The sequence below is a fragment of the Astyanax mexicanus genome, chromosome 19 (assembly GCF_023375975.1).
Source record: "Astyanax mexicanus isolate ESR-SI-001 chromosome 19, AstMex3_surface, whole genome shotgun sequence".
Lineage (NCBI taxonomy): Eukaryota > Metazoa > Chordata > Actinopteri > Characiformes > Acestrorhamphidae > Astyanax > Astyanax mexicanus.
In genome coordinates, this window is record NC_064426.1 from 27271043 (window position 1) to 27285652 (window position 14610).

Below are 14610 nucleotides of genomic sequence, written 5' to 3' on the forward strand. Positions count from 1 at the left end.
TGATTTTATCAAATTGAAAACCTCTAATTTGATAAAATCAAACCATTTTTTGCACCAGGCAGGAGTGGCATAAAGTTATCCAAAAGCATTGGAGACTGGTGGAGGAGAACATGCCAAAATACATGCAAACCTTGATTAAAAACCAGGGTTATTGATTTCTGAACTCTTAAAACTTAAAGAATACGAACTTGTTTTCTTTGCATTATTTGAGGTCTGAAACTTCTGCATCTTTTTAGTTGTTTTAGGCATTTCTCATTTTCTGCAAGTAAATGCTCTAAATGTTACATTACCAATGCTCTAAATGATACATTACCAAGTAAACACAGATCTCTGTTTATTATGATGAACTGTATCACTTCATGCTTCTTCGTAAATATTGTTGATATTATCATTTACAGAACACAAACCAGCTACCTGTATGTTTTATGGTGTTTTTGCAACACAATTAGCAATACTGCAATGTGACAATTAATACTGCTGTACACAGAGTCTGTTAAAATAAAAATTAAGGATAAATTAAGTATAATATTAACAGAATTGAAATATGCTAATGACAATATTCATATTGTATATTAGTACTTAACACTATCTGACCACACTACATGTTTCATTACAAGCAGCATCATTACAAACAGCTTAATTAGCAGAATTAGCATTAGCAGCATAGGAGCTCATACTGTCTATGAGGCAGTGTAAGGGATTGTGATGTGTGGACATGCCAATTACAGATGTTAACAGATGTTACACGGTTGGGTTGATTAACATTGTAGGTCACTTGGCTATTTCCAGGCTGATGTGAGGCAGGATACTGGGCACTGGATGCTGTCAGATTCTCCTGAGGGGTTTAATGCCATAAATATAAAATAGCAGTTCATGATGCAGAGCATTTGTGTGTGTTTGCGCGTGTGAGTAAGTGTGTGTGTGTTTGTGAGCACGTGTGTGCATGCGTAACTTCAGAAAACTCCCATATGGCATCGCTATGCCCCTTAACACTCTGTCATTGCGTAAGTTAGCAGATGCTCCCTCACCAAATGAATCCTGAGTTAGAAACTAAACTGATTCATTAATGACTCTGCTATTACCTCTCCTGCTCTTTCTCTCTTTCTCTTACCCTGCCTTTCTCCTTTGTAGCTTTTTATTATTACAATGCACTGTTCTGTTCTGTTTTAGAGTTTACATTGTTCATAGTGGTGGCAATAAAGATTATTTGCCCATAAAAGCCATACGAGACCAAGTTCTGAATATTGAAACAAAATCTAACCTGAATTAAAAATCTAACTTTTTTTTTCTCATATTGTGATAAGGAAGGCTATGGAAGTAAAACAGTGTCAACAGATTTTGAATTTTAAAAGCACTTGAATATTTAGCACTGAATTATTTTACATTGAATTATTGCATGTGATTTTTTTTGCCTCTGAATTAAACGCTTTAATTTTTCAGTATATCATTTTCACTTATTTTATTTTAATGTAAAAAAATTCAAAAGCAAAAATTCAAGTTTTAAAAATTCAATTAAAATAAATTCAGGTTGCTCAAATTCGACCTGTCAAATTCGACTGCTAAAATACAACGCTCAAAATTCGCTGTAAACATCCGGGACACACAGGATGAGCAATCGATTCAGTCTTCAATCGAGCCAACAACCAGCCAATCACATCACGCTCCGAAGATCACGTGACAGGTAGCGCCTCAGTACAGCAGAGCCGCTCAACGCAGCTCGCAGCCCCCTCCGCTGCTGCTCTGGAGAAGGTGAGTGTAAAACAGCTGAAAACAGGGCATTTACCTCACCACTGTGGCCATGTAATATCACTTAAACGGTGTAGAAATCATCACTTTAACCAGGGTTTGCTCTGTGGTTTGTAAACATATTAAATTAAGATAGATATCCAGATATACCTTGTTAAACTAACTAAATAAATAAATAAATAAAGCTCCTCTGTTCATTTCAGAAAGCGCTTCAAACACGAACACTAGATCAATTATTTATAAATACAGCCAGACTGTGTGGAAGATAATTACTACTGTAGAATCTGAGATAGTAACTTAGTTAGCTAAATTATAGCTACCTATCTTGCTAGTTAGCTGTGGGACTGTGTGATTATAGACAAGATACTACCTAGTTAGCGGTTTGTTTAGCAATACCTTATTTACACTTTGCTGCAAAGTATGTTGCTTAGTGTACTGGCCACTGTCTAAATAAATATATTGAGCTATATTACACTTACTGTACCCGTCTCAGGCCGGTCCTTCCTCTCATTAAATAAAGGAGATTTATTACAGTTACTATATACCTCTCAGGCTGGTAACTAGGTCTAGATGTATGTGTGGGCATTATCTAATTTGTAATCAGTGCAATTTTTATTAGTGATGTCTTTTATACATTTTTATTTATATTTAGGTCATGTTAATAAATGAGAATCAAATATTGCAACCCATGAGAGAGTATTATTAGTAATATTTATTAAATGTTTTATGTTAATAATAATTATCACATTTTGTAAATGCTGTCGCTAAAAGTGAATCTGATGTTTTTATTTAAGGTTGAAAAGAAGATGAAGAAGTTTCAGCTTGCAGCTATGGAGAGTTCACCACGAAAAGAACGAAGTCAAAGAATACAAAGATCTGTCCATATTCTGAAGTCACCACTTGAAGATTTTATGCAGAATTATTTGGATTATGAATAGGAACCACATTATTTGCAACAGCTTTTATTATTTATACAAACAAGATGAACATGATATGATGTGCCAGAATATAGGGAGGCTGCCTAAAACATACAAATAAAATACAGAACTCATGTAAACAACTAAAGAAAAACAGAACATGGCACATGTAAATAAATCAAATAAACACAGCACAGACTGCATGAAATTGGATTTCTTTATTTGTTCTTTAAAAGTTTGGAGAAAGGAAACCTGTGGAATACAAAAGAAACTTGAAAAATTACTGCATTTGATACATGAATATAATTAAACATTTTAAGAACATTACCTACCTTTTATTATCCTTTCTTTTTCTGGGAGAAAATATCCTGTTTAAGAAAATGAAGACAAGAAGTATGACTGTGTTAAACTTGGTGTTGTTTGGATTCAGTATTTACTTCATTTATATAAAACATTTTCGCAATTATTATTGCATTGGTTTTGGCACAAACCAATTACTAATGCATCTCAGAAAATCTGAAGATCATGAGTATCATAATTTAACAGAAATTATACATTACACTACATGTAAAGTGACATATTCCAAATCATTTTTACCTGGCTAAAAGTTCATTAAACCAGAATTACTGTCCTAACCTTAACCCAGTTTACTAGAATATGTAGTTTAAACACAAATATATATTTTTCACTATTGAGATGCACTTGTAAACAGGACTAATCATGCTGTATCTTAATTACACAAGCATTTTAGGACTATTATTTACTGTTGATATCCTCAGTTAAAGCCTGAGTTGAATTGTTAACAAATTTATAAAATATATATTAAATATAAACATTAAAATCAATATCATAAAATAAATACTGGTCATATCTTAATTTATCTCTGTTAAATTAGTTAGTAAAGAGACAAAAAGCAATTCTAATAAATCTCCTTTATTTAATGAGAGGACCGGCCTGAGACGGGTACAGTAAGTGTAATTTAGCTCAATATATTTATTTAGACAGTGGCCAGTACACTAAGCAACATACTTTGCAGCAAAGTGTAAATAAGGTATTGCTAAACAAACCGCTAACTAGGTAGTATCTTGTCTATAATCGCACAGTCCCACAGCTAACTAGCAAGATAGGTAGCTATAATTTAGCTAACTAAGTTACTATCTCAGATTCTACAGTAGTAATTATCTTCCACACAGTCTGGCTGTATTTATAAATAATTGATCTAGTGTTCGTGTTTGAAGCTCTTTCTGAAATGAACAGATGAGCTTTATTTATTTATTTAGTTTAACAAGGTACATCTGGATATCTATCTTAATTTAATATGTTTACAAACCACAGAGCAAACCCTGGTTAAAGTGATGATTTCTACACCGTTTAAGTGATATTACATGGCCACAGTGGTGAGGTAAATGCCCTGTTTTCAGCTGTTTTACACTCACCTTCTCCAGAGCAGCAGCGGAGGGGGCTGCGAGCTGCGTTGAGCGACTCTGCTGTACTGAGGCGCTACCTGTCACGTGATCTTCGGAGCGTGATGTGATTGGCTGGTTGTTGGCTCGATTGAAGACTGAATCGATTGCTCATCCTGTGTGTCCCGGATGTTTACAGCGAATTTTGAGCGTTGTATTTTAGCAGTCGAATTTGACAGTTCGAATTTGAGCAACCTGAATTTATTTTAATTGAATTTTTAAAACTTGAATTTTTGCTTTTGAATTTTTTTACATTAAAATAAAATAAGTGAAAATGATATACTGAAAAATTAAAGTGTTTAATTCAGAGGCAAAAAAAATCACATGCAATAATTCAATGTAAAATAATTCAGTGCTAAATATTCAAGTGCTTTTAAAATTCAAAATCTGTTGACACTGTTTTACTTCCATAGAAGGCACATTACTGTAAACGTATAAAGGTTAAAATCTGATGTAAAATAACATGTCAGAACTAGTTATATAGAAAGTAAAACATTTCATTAAAATTTGAAATAGGGCTGCACGATATTAGAAAATGTTTACATTGCAAATGTAAAAAAAAATTGGCCTCTCTGTGGTGCTGCTCATAAGAGGCGTGGACCTGTTTTTCCTGTAAAGCTGCTTTGTGACAACCTTTGTTGTAAAAAGCACTATAGACATAAAATTGAATTGAATGTTCTTTTTACAATGATATATATCATGATATTAAACAGTGCAGGGCCCATGACGTCACCAGTCCCGCTATCTCACATCAGGACCGATTAAGAGCTAACCCGAGGAAAACAACAGTAATCAGCCCTTTAATCAGGCATTTAAATTGCTTTTTAAAAGGTAAATAAGAATTCAGCTGTAACTGGAAATATCTGCGCACAACTGTGCTGGACTGAGGTGCACAGCTTTCGAGCATGTGCCCAGCCATGTGGATGGAGACATGTTTGATTTAATTGCCTAAAATGACATCACACGTCCTGCGATGTGACTACTGCGCATGCTCACATCGCGATGACGATGTTTAAACGATATATTGTGCAGCCCTAACTTCAATTGTTAAAATAATTGGAACAGCACAAAATGCACTTGCCCTCAGCTTATTTAAAAGTATCTGTGGGCTCTTTTGGGTTTATGTGATTAATACATATAGAGAAGAAGATGCACCTTTTATTGCCATCGTACTTATGTATAGAGTACAGAATATTTCAGCTTCATGCTAAGATGCCTCTGGAGCAGAAAGATCTAAGGCTCAACAGTGGCAGCTGAGTGGACCTAGAGTAGGTATGGACCTAGACCTAGTGGACCTAGAGTAGGTATATACTGTTGTGATCAATACCTTATGAGACCTTCAAGCTGCCTTGTTGACAGTTATTTTATAAATTGGTTACAGTGCGGCTCTGCAATTCATCAAAAATATACTCCTGTGGACCACGCACTGAATGATGCAACATGAAGGCTTGTCCAGGTTGGATTATCAGTGGCCAGTGTTTGATATTAGACCCCCCTACCTCCCACCCACCACAAAATCTATAGCACTATGTCAATATCAGAATCATGTATTATCGAACAAATTAAAAAACATATTGTATATTGATATATATATATACATTTTGGCCATATCAACCAGCCATTAATAATTTTAATAAAGTCATAATGTTTACAATTTGTCATGTTGTACATTTTTATTTTATTTTTATTCTTTATTTTAAAAACATGGATAATCATCACTCTGGTAAGAAGAGTAAAGCCTGCAGGATGCGCACCGCTTTAGTCAGACTGTGCCATTACCCAAACTGAATACAACTTTTAGATGCATTTTAGAGCACAGTGATTTTAGATTGCACTCTCTGCTCCAGGACATGGAGACATATTTTTACATGGCGGTTAAATAAACACTTTGCACACTAGAAGGCCAAATCTCTTACTCTGCTCTCTAAACTGATAGTTAATAAGTGTGGGACAGGCTCTGTTTAATGCCACTGAAACAGCCACAAATTAACCAAACAAGCACAAGAGTATGAGTAAATAGTATCATAGAGCAATAATCAAACAACTGCATTATTTTTCATACAGAAACAAATGAAACACGAACAGTGCCTAGGTTGAGGTGGGAAGTGAGGGAACATAACTACTTTACTACTTGAATTACTTGTGAGATACAATATTAAAGAAAGGTTTTATTTTCTTTAAAGCCCTAAACCCCATTGAAAACCTCTGAAATGTAGTCAAGATACTGATAGATGGTCACAGGACATCAAACAAAGCTGAGCTGCTTGAATTCTTGCACTAGGAGTGGCATAAAGTCTCCCAAAAAGCAGTGTGTAAGACTGGTGAAGGAGAGCTTGACAGTTGTGATTAAAATCCAGGGTTATTTCACCAAATACTTATTTCTGAACTTTTCCTGAGATTAAACATGAGTATTGTTGTTTCTAAATGAATATAAACCTTTTTCTTTGCATTATTTGAAGTCTGACAGCACTGCTTCTTTTTAAAATTGTTATTTTGACCATTTCTCATGTTCTGCTAATAAATTACTGAATTGACAATATTTTTATTTGGAATTTGGAGGAAATGTTGACAGCAGTTTTTAAAATGTCTGTGTTCTTTGGTACGCAGCCCCTGTGGCACATGGTCCAACCATCTGGGTCTCATCGCTATCAGAGGCACACTGCTGCTGCTGCTGTTCAGCCAATCAGCTCTCCCTCTTGCCCTGCATCTAAACCCATACATCACCCAGTGCCCCTCCCAACTATTCCTCCCATTTTTTTGCCTTTTTCAAATTTGAGCTGAGGGTGAAGTCAGCAAAAATCAGGGGGTTTAGTGGCCCTTTAAAAGGTCTGTGACACCATGGGCTCTTATAGGTTAATATCATTGTAGCCTTCAGCTGGAGGAAGGCTACACTGCTATAACACGACTGCTCACACCAAATGTTTCTCTTCCACAACTCTGTACTCGGCACAGGTGGCCGATTTATACAGGGCAGTGACAATGTGCTTTAATAGAGGAACTGGAGAGCTCCGGACACTTTTGACTGGACAGATGGTCCTATGTAGGTGCATAGTACTTCAAATGTTGGCCTTGTTACATGAAAAACCTGTAGCCAGAGGCTTTTGGAGAGGATGTTCTGGACAGTGTACTCCAAAAAAAATCTGTCTGAGCATGGAATAAAAGTGTATTAAGGTAACAAGTTATCTGTATTATTATATAATGTGCTGAATAGTTGATACAAGTTAACTATTATACTAATCAATATTTAGCAGCTTCAGTGTCTTTTTAATATCTTAATGGAAAATGATAACAGTGAAGGTATAAAGTTTTTTAAAAAATATGTGATTTAAGAGAATAGAGAATTTCTATTTTTTTGCTCACTCAAGCTTGATTGATTGGACAGACATGTAGCTAATATGATTTGGTCTAAAAGATAATGTCCAGAGACATACAGCTCTCATAGTTTTCATGCATCTTGGCATGTTCTCCTCCACCAGTCTTAAACACTGCTTTTGGATAACTTTATGCCACTCCTGGTGCAAAAAATCAAGCTGTTCAGCTTGGTTTAATGGCTTGTGATCATCCATCTTCCTCTTGATTATATTCCAGAGGTTTTCAATTTGGTAAAATTAAAGAAACTTTTTTATTTTTTTTCCAGAGCTGTACATTACATAGACAAAAGTGTTGGGACACCACCTTCTAAAAGAGTTTATCATGCTTTTGTTGGAGTAACTGTCAAAACTGCCCAGGAAAGACTTTCTCCTAAATTTTGGAGCATTGCTTTGAGGATTTGATTGCATTCAGCATAGCCTGGCAGTGTCAGTGTGCGATGATGTACACCACATGCGGTGGTATTTATATTGTTCGTGTTGATATCTGAATTATATTGTATTGAGTTAATCGATATTAGAAAAATATATTGTGATTTAATTTTGGTCATGACGTCCAGCACTAATTCAGTGACAAGTATATGATGCAGAGTGCTGTTCTATTCTTTTGGCAATACTTCTAGACAAGATGTGTATATTTCTGCAGATTTGTACATATTTGAACATATATATATTCTTCCCCACATACAGCTCATTTCTCACTGTTTATATCTCTCATATAGTTTAGGTTTGAAGGTCTGAATGTTTATGGAAAGTTCCTGATACTCCTAAGTCTAACCTTAACATTAGTGGTGGTAATTTATAGAAAGTCCCAGTTTCATCCTAAACATCCGTTCTTCTTTTTCAGAGCTTTTCCGTCCAGAACGTTCTTCATCTCATATAATCCTGTCAGTTTTTATGAATTACACTCCTCACGGTTTCTTTAAATATACTTTATGGGCCGGAAAGTGGAAATGTAACTAAACGCAGACTCATATAGATTGATAACAGATTGCAGAGCTCTGTATGTGGTTCACAATTCCTCACTCTCATATCTACCTCACATTAAGTTTTCTTAGAAAAATAATAACAGAGATGTACTTACAAGAGTACAAAGCTTGTCGTTGGAGCTGTATCCTTATATTGAGGCACAACAAAGTACCTTCCATTTAAAAGTCTTTTTTGTACCTATGGTTTTTGTACAAATAAAGATTATAAAAATTATTAACATTATTATCAACTGAATATGTCAAGAACTTGATGATCCAAAATTGTCTGGCTTTTACATGAAAATTGTATAATTAAAATATATATTGTTTATTAGTACAGTGATACAGAATACTAAATGCATCTTTTCATTGTTAAATTGTACATATTTGTACTTCAGAAGGAACACATTTGATCCTTGAAAGAACCTGCCAGAGTAAACTCTTTTATGTGGCATTGATTTTCATGTGTAAACTGAAATATAAGACGGTTATTTTTACATTCATGTTCAATATAAAAGTAGCTTGTAAGGTTTTGTAATGGAGCAACTTTCTATTCTTCAAAACAGCTAAATTGAACTTTTGTCTTATATTGGTTTGTATATCATATCAAAGTTTAACTGTGCTTAAACGTAAAGGATATTGCAGATATTGAATAATAATCTAAAGATTATAAACATGCTTGCACTGTAGACTTCTTCCACTTTAAATCCATCCATTAGTTGCAGTAAACACACACACTCACAGTAGTGTGAATATAGCAGTAAGAACACACAGCAGGAATATCCTAACAGTATCTGGAGATGAGGAGAAAAAAATAACCCTAAATATCCCATTAAATAAAATTTTATTTAGCTTTTACTTTAACCAGGCAGGCCATTATATGAAAATATTCCTATTTATAGTATATATATTTATATTTATAGCTTAATAATACACGTAAAGAAAGACAAAAGACAGAAAGGTGGGAAAATGAGAAAAAAAATCTTTAAAACGTATTATTATAAAAATACAAACATGTAACAGATGACTTTTAGACTCCTTGTTCCTTAAACTAATGTGATATACTATGATTTGGGGTTCTATAGTGTGTTTGTATTAACTATAGCATCAGGGGTATGTTAAAACCAAATAAAGGCATGTGGTTTTCCCGCTGGTAAAAAAACAAAACAAAAAAAAAAAAAACATTTGGATGCTTTGAATGAAGCTTTATGTAGTTTTAGAACTCCTTTTAGTCCGGTCAGCTGGGCAATATTAGGTGCACCAATAAGTGTTCTGAATGCGGTGGTTAAAACAAAGACTCAGAAATGTATTGAGATTAAAATAATATCTGGATCTTGGGTCACTGGATTGGAGTTATTAATAGACAACCTGGTGTCTTTTAAAGTCATTTGGTAGAACAATAAAACAGTTTATTTAATATTGTTTTAAACTGTAATGACCTTGAGCTGCCTCTAAAACATTTTTTGAGCTGTAATTACATCACTGCCCACCACCGGAGGGGGAATAACAATTTTAACCAATAATAACATTTCACCCCTCTTCCTTCCACCATGCAAGATCTGTCATCTTGAGAAAAAAGCTCTGAGCACTTTTTTGATATCATGTTTCAACTGGAATTACACCATGGTACATTCCTAAAAGTGCTACAATAGGTGCTGTGAGCAATACCAGAGAAGAACAAAGCTTAAACTGTGAAAACTTTTTTTATCAACTTCTTTAATCATTTCAACTTCTATAAAGTTTTAATTTTTTTTACCACATACACTACATGTATGTGTTTGCATTCAGCAACACTTTCTAATAAATACATTCAGCTACTTTAACTTGCCCCTTCTGCACAGCAAGTTTCTGGAGTTTGAAAATCTGGAGTTAAACAAAAATGTGTGGAAGTGTTAACTTGTGTGAGTTTATTCTCCAACTTAGACTACAAGTTGAGTTGAGGGGAACTCTTGGGTGGTGTAGAGTTTATTTCAGAGTTTATTCCAAGGTCACGCATGTACACTAAAATGAGTTGATATTAACTCTCAGGGAGTTTATTCCAAAAAACAGAATTTGCTGTGTGCCTTTTCTGACACAAACATTGGTAATAGAAGTATTACCCATAGAATATAATAGAACTCTTTGGAGCAGTGATCATTAACCTATTTGCAGCATGCTTAATTCCAGACACGAGTTGGGGTACTTTAGGGAGGCGAGTAGTGCTCATCCAACATCCTGATCTCACCAAGCAATGTAATCATACAGTACTTATGAAATATAGAATTTCTATAATCAAACACACCATTAGTATTCTCATAATATATTCATGTTTTTTTATCTGTGTTACAGAATTTGAGGGCTTAGAGTTCAGAAGAAGTTCAGAACAAGTTCTATCTCAGCGACTCCCTCGCTCTTTGTCCAGGTCTTATCATTTTTCTTCCTCTACCAAAGCCTGGCTAGCTGATAGAAGCTACAGTGCGTTATTGTTAAAGTGCCTTGAGTATTGTCAAAGCCTATCATAATTATTTATTAAACCGATGTAAAACATTTTTACATAGATTACATGGTCGTTTAACTTTTCCAGCGTGTGGCATTGCTCAAAAATCAGATCGATTTTAAAGGATATCTTTTAAACTTTTAAACTGTGTATGCCTTGTTTAATTACATAATTACGTATACATAATGGTGTATTGTAAATCAAATATACAGCAACAATAACACAACACGCCTTGACGTCCGATAATTAAAACACAGCAAATGCATTTACTGATTTACTGATCAGGCTTGAACAAGAATCTTTCCTCATGCAATAGCAAAACGAATGTGTGTCGCATTTTAATTAGATTTTACCCATTTGGATTGTAAATGTCTGTGGGTGTAGCTGTGAAATCCTCTGATTGTAATCTGGCTTCATGATAAACTGTGAGGGAACGGCGTGGAGAAGAGAGGACGGTGAACAGATAAAGAGTATAGAGAGATAGCCCCAAGCTCCAATTTCAACCATGACCAAAGATGGGAAGATGAACACAAAACCAAAAATATTAAAGACGCTCTTTTACTCTGAGCGCTGGAGCTGAGAGTGTGGGGGAGAGAGAGGCAGCAAAGACAGAACAGAAGAAAGAGATATGGTGAAGCAATGGAAATGCATACTGTATATTTGTCAGTATGTGTGTGTAGAGTAGGGGTTGGTGCAGAGGGGCTCCCCTGGTCTCCCTTTAATCTATCCCATCCCCCACTCTCAACACCCCTTCAGTCAACCCCTTAAAGTGATACACTCTCAGAAATGCTGCAACAAAGGGTTTTCTTGAGTGATGACATTTGAAAACCATATTTTGGTTCCATAAAGAACCATATTTGGGAGTAAAGAACCTTTACATGTGTTTTTTCACACGTTTTTGTATAAAAATGCTTCTTTACGTAACGTAAAAAAAAAATTATAATAATTTAAATACTTTTCACCTTCATCTCAAGGAACATTCTACATCTAAATGGTTTTAACATCCTTTTTAATGAATGTTTACATTTTAGAAAGGATTTACCAATAAAATATGACCCTCTGGAGGAGATAAAAATGAATCTATTGGCACCATGGGCTAGTGTTCTCTAGAAGGATAGCTCTCCAGCCAATACTTTTGGGAATAATATTGGGGTATTGAGGTATTAGATGAGGTTGGGTGTGTATCATCCAACACATCCAAGATGTCCCTTAACTGTTTTTTTATTTATTAATTTATTATTAAAACAACTGTATCAAAAATGACAAATTTAGCACAAAATAAATTAGTACTAAATAGCCATATAAAATGCTTTTTATAAATAAATATATAAATATAAATGTTCATTTAAATATGCATCTTTTCTTAAATAAATGAACTAAAAAATCTTACATATAACAACTAAGATCATGATTAATTTTTTTAATGCTGTTATTTTCCTGTACGTTTGGGAAGGAGACAGTAATATATATTTTTTACTGTATTATAATATTTTATAGTAGTTTTGATACTTTTCAAATAAGAATGTTGTAATGTACTGAGTTACTAAGTCTAGCTGAGAGCATTAATGAATGAAATATACCCTAGTGTAGCTCCATATATTGCTCCTTCTTTTTTTTTTTTTTTTTTTTTTTTTTTGTTGTATGAAGCGTGGATGAAAGTAGTGGATGGCTTGATAGGTAGCTTGCAAGATTAGCATCCATGCAGGAAACACTGATAAACAGCACAGATAGGTGCCATAAAACGGTAAATTTCATTTCTTATTAGTTATATTACCTCAAGTACAATGCTAAACCAAGAAATCAGAGAAGTTCAGACACCAAGCATGTCATGATTTCTCTCAGAACCTTCACATTCATTTCACATTTCACCCCCTCTTCACCTGCATTTTCCCCCCGCCTGTGAGGACATTAGCCCCCCCACGCATACACACGCCTCCCTCCCATATCTGACCTAATTTTGGTCAATGAGGGGTAAGAGGGGTCTTTTGTGTGTGAGTGTATGAGTGTGTGTGTGTGTGTGTGTGAGAGAGAGAAAGAGAGAGAGAGAGTGCATATGCTATAGAAAAAAGGAGGAGAGGAAACAAGGGGATATACAAAACCCCCCACACGCCCCACTGCACACATACACAGCCCCGCAGTTCCACATGGTTGTCAGATCTTGGGTGTGAATGTCAGTGTCCGGCCGCTCGCTGGCTGGAAGGTCAGTGCACGTTCCTCCAGCTGGTTTTAAGAGAAAAAGAAGAAGAAGAAAGAGAGAAAGAAAGAGTGGAGAGAGATGAAAGGAAGAGAACGGGAGAGGAGAGGCAGACACAAAAGAGGAGAGGCAGTCGGGACGCCCGGGTGTGTGTGAGTACGCCTTTTGGCATGTGTGTGTGTGTGAGCGTGTGTGTGTATATACATGTGTGTTCAGCTTTAAGTGTCTTTTTGGAGCACTTTTTTTTTTCTTTCCTCGTGTTTGAAGCAATGCACTCTGTTTAATCTCAAATATTATTATTACAGATACTTCATGTAAACTGTGTTTGTTCATACAGTATACAATTGCGTCAAGTAGAAGTAGAAGCCCATGCATACACACACACACACACATTCACACACATTGCTGATACAGTAAATCCCCCCTTCCTCTCTCTCTTTTTCATTCTTAGCGCTGCACGATTGCCCCTAAATGGTCAGGAATTCTATTTTTAGTCCATTCTGCTAAAAACAACAAGCTTTCGTTTCCAGTCTTTCTAACCACTAAAAGCGCCAAAAGATTAAAGACATTTCTAGTTTAGCTTCAGTGTATGATTCTATGAGTTTTTTAATAGACATTTCCTTTTTATATTACCTTTTAATTTACACGTGTATGTTTAAATTGGTTCTTTGTTTTTGATTACTGTAAACAAAAGAAAACAGTCAACCAAATGACAAATTTGACAAATTGTGATTTTTTTTTTTCTTAAAGCCCTTAACTAATTGTTTTTCTCATATTGTTTTTAGTAAGAACAATGGGTCAGCCATTGCAACATTGGTGCTGTTGGTTCTATACAGAGTCTGTTAGAATGGGTCTCAAAAGCGTTTGACTGTAATTCTGAGTATTTTTAGAGGCTGTAAAAATTGGAAAAATGAACTCTCTCAGAAAATGATGTAACAAAAGGTTGTAAAACCATATTTTGGTTGCATAAAGAACCATATTTGATAAAAAGAACCTTTACATTTACTTTTGTGAACCTTTAAAATGTTTCTTACACACCTCTTTGTAGAGAGCATAAATAATTCATACTGTATTTTTCACACTATAAGGCGCACTGGCTTATAGGGCGCATTATGCGACACTAGTAATGAACAGGGCTGTCACCGTGTTTTCCTTCTAATTCAGCAGATCTCACTGCTGAGTGATAGTGGGGGATGTGAACAAAACTGTAATTCCTAAAAAAACATTTTCCTTTAAAGTCAAATGAGCACTGGATGTTAATCTACACAGATTTTTCTCCTGAAAACTGTTCATTTGGGTGAGTAAAGTGCTTCAGTTTATTTACAATAAGCTTAGATTTCCAGATTTTCACTAAGGCTGGGTGCAGCAGCATTAAAATTAGATGCTGAAGCACTGACAGGCAGCATTTACTAGCGTTATCCACAGCTAGCGCTAGTAAACTCTACCCGACAGCGCTTCACTGAGGAACCCCGAGTGTT

At 35.1% G+C, this 14610-nt stretch overlaps 1 protein-coding gene across 2 annotated transcripts in view; it reads left to right on the top strand.

Annotated features, from left to right (window-relative positions):
• Nucleotides 1–14610, top strand: part of gjc1 (gap junction protein gamma 1) — a 51484-nt gene that overhangs the window by 23026 nt on the left and 13848 nt on the right. Inside the window, exon 1 of one of the 2 annotated variants that reach the window (XM_022672397.2) lies at nucleotides 12927–13284. The exons of the other annotated variant lie outside the window; for it this stretch is intronic. The gene's annotated coding sequence lies outside the window, so the exon portion shown is untranslated. Of the gene's footprint in view, nucleotides 1–12926; nucleotides 13285–14610 lie in introns of those variants that run through there. 2 annotated transcript variants of the gene reach the window in all.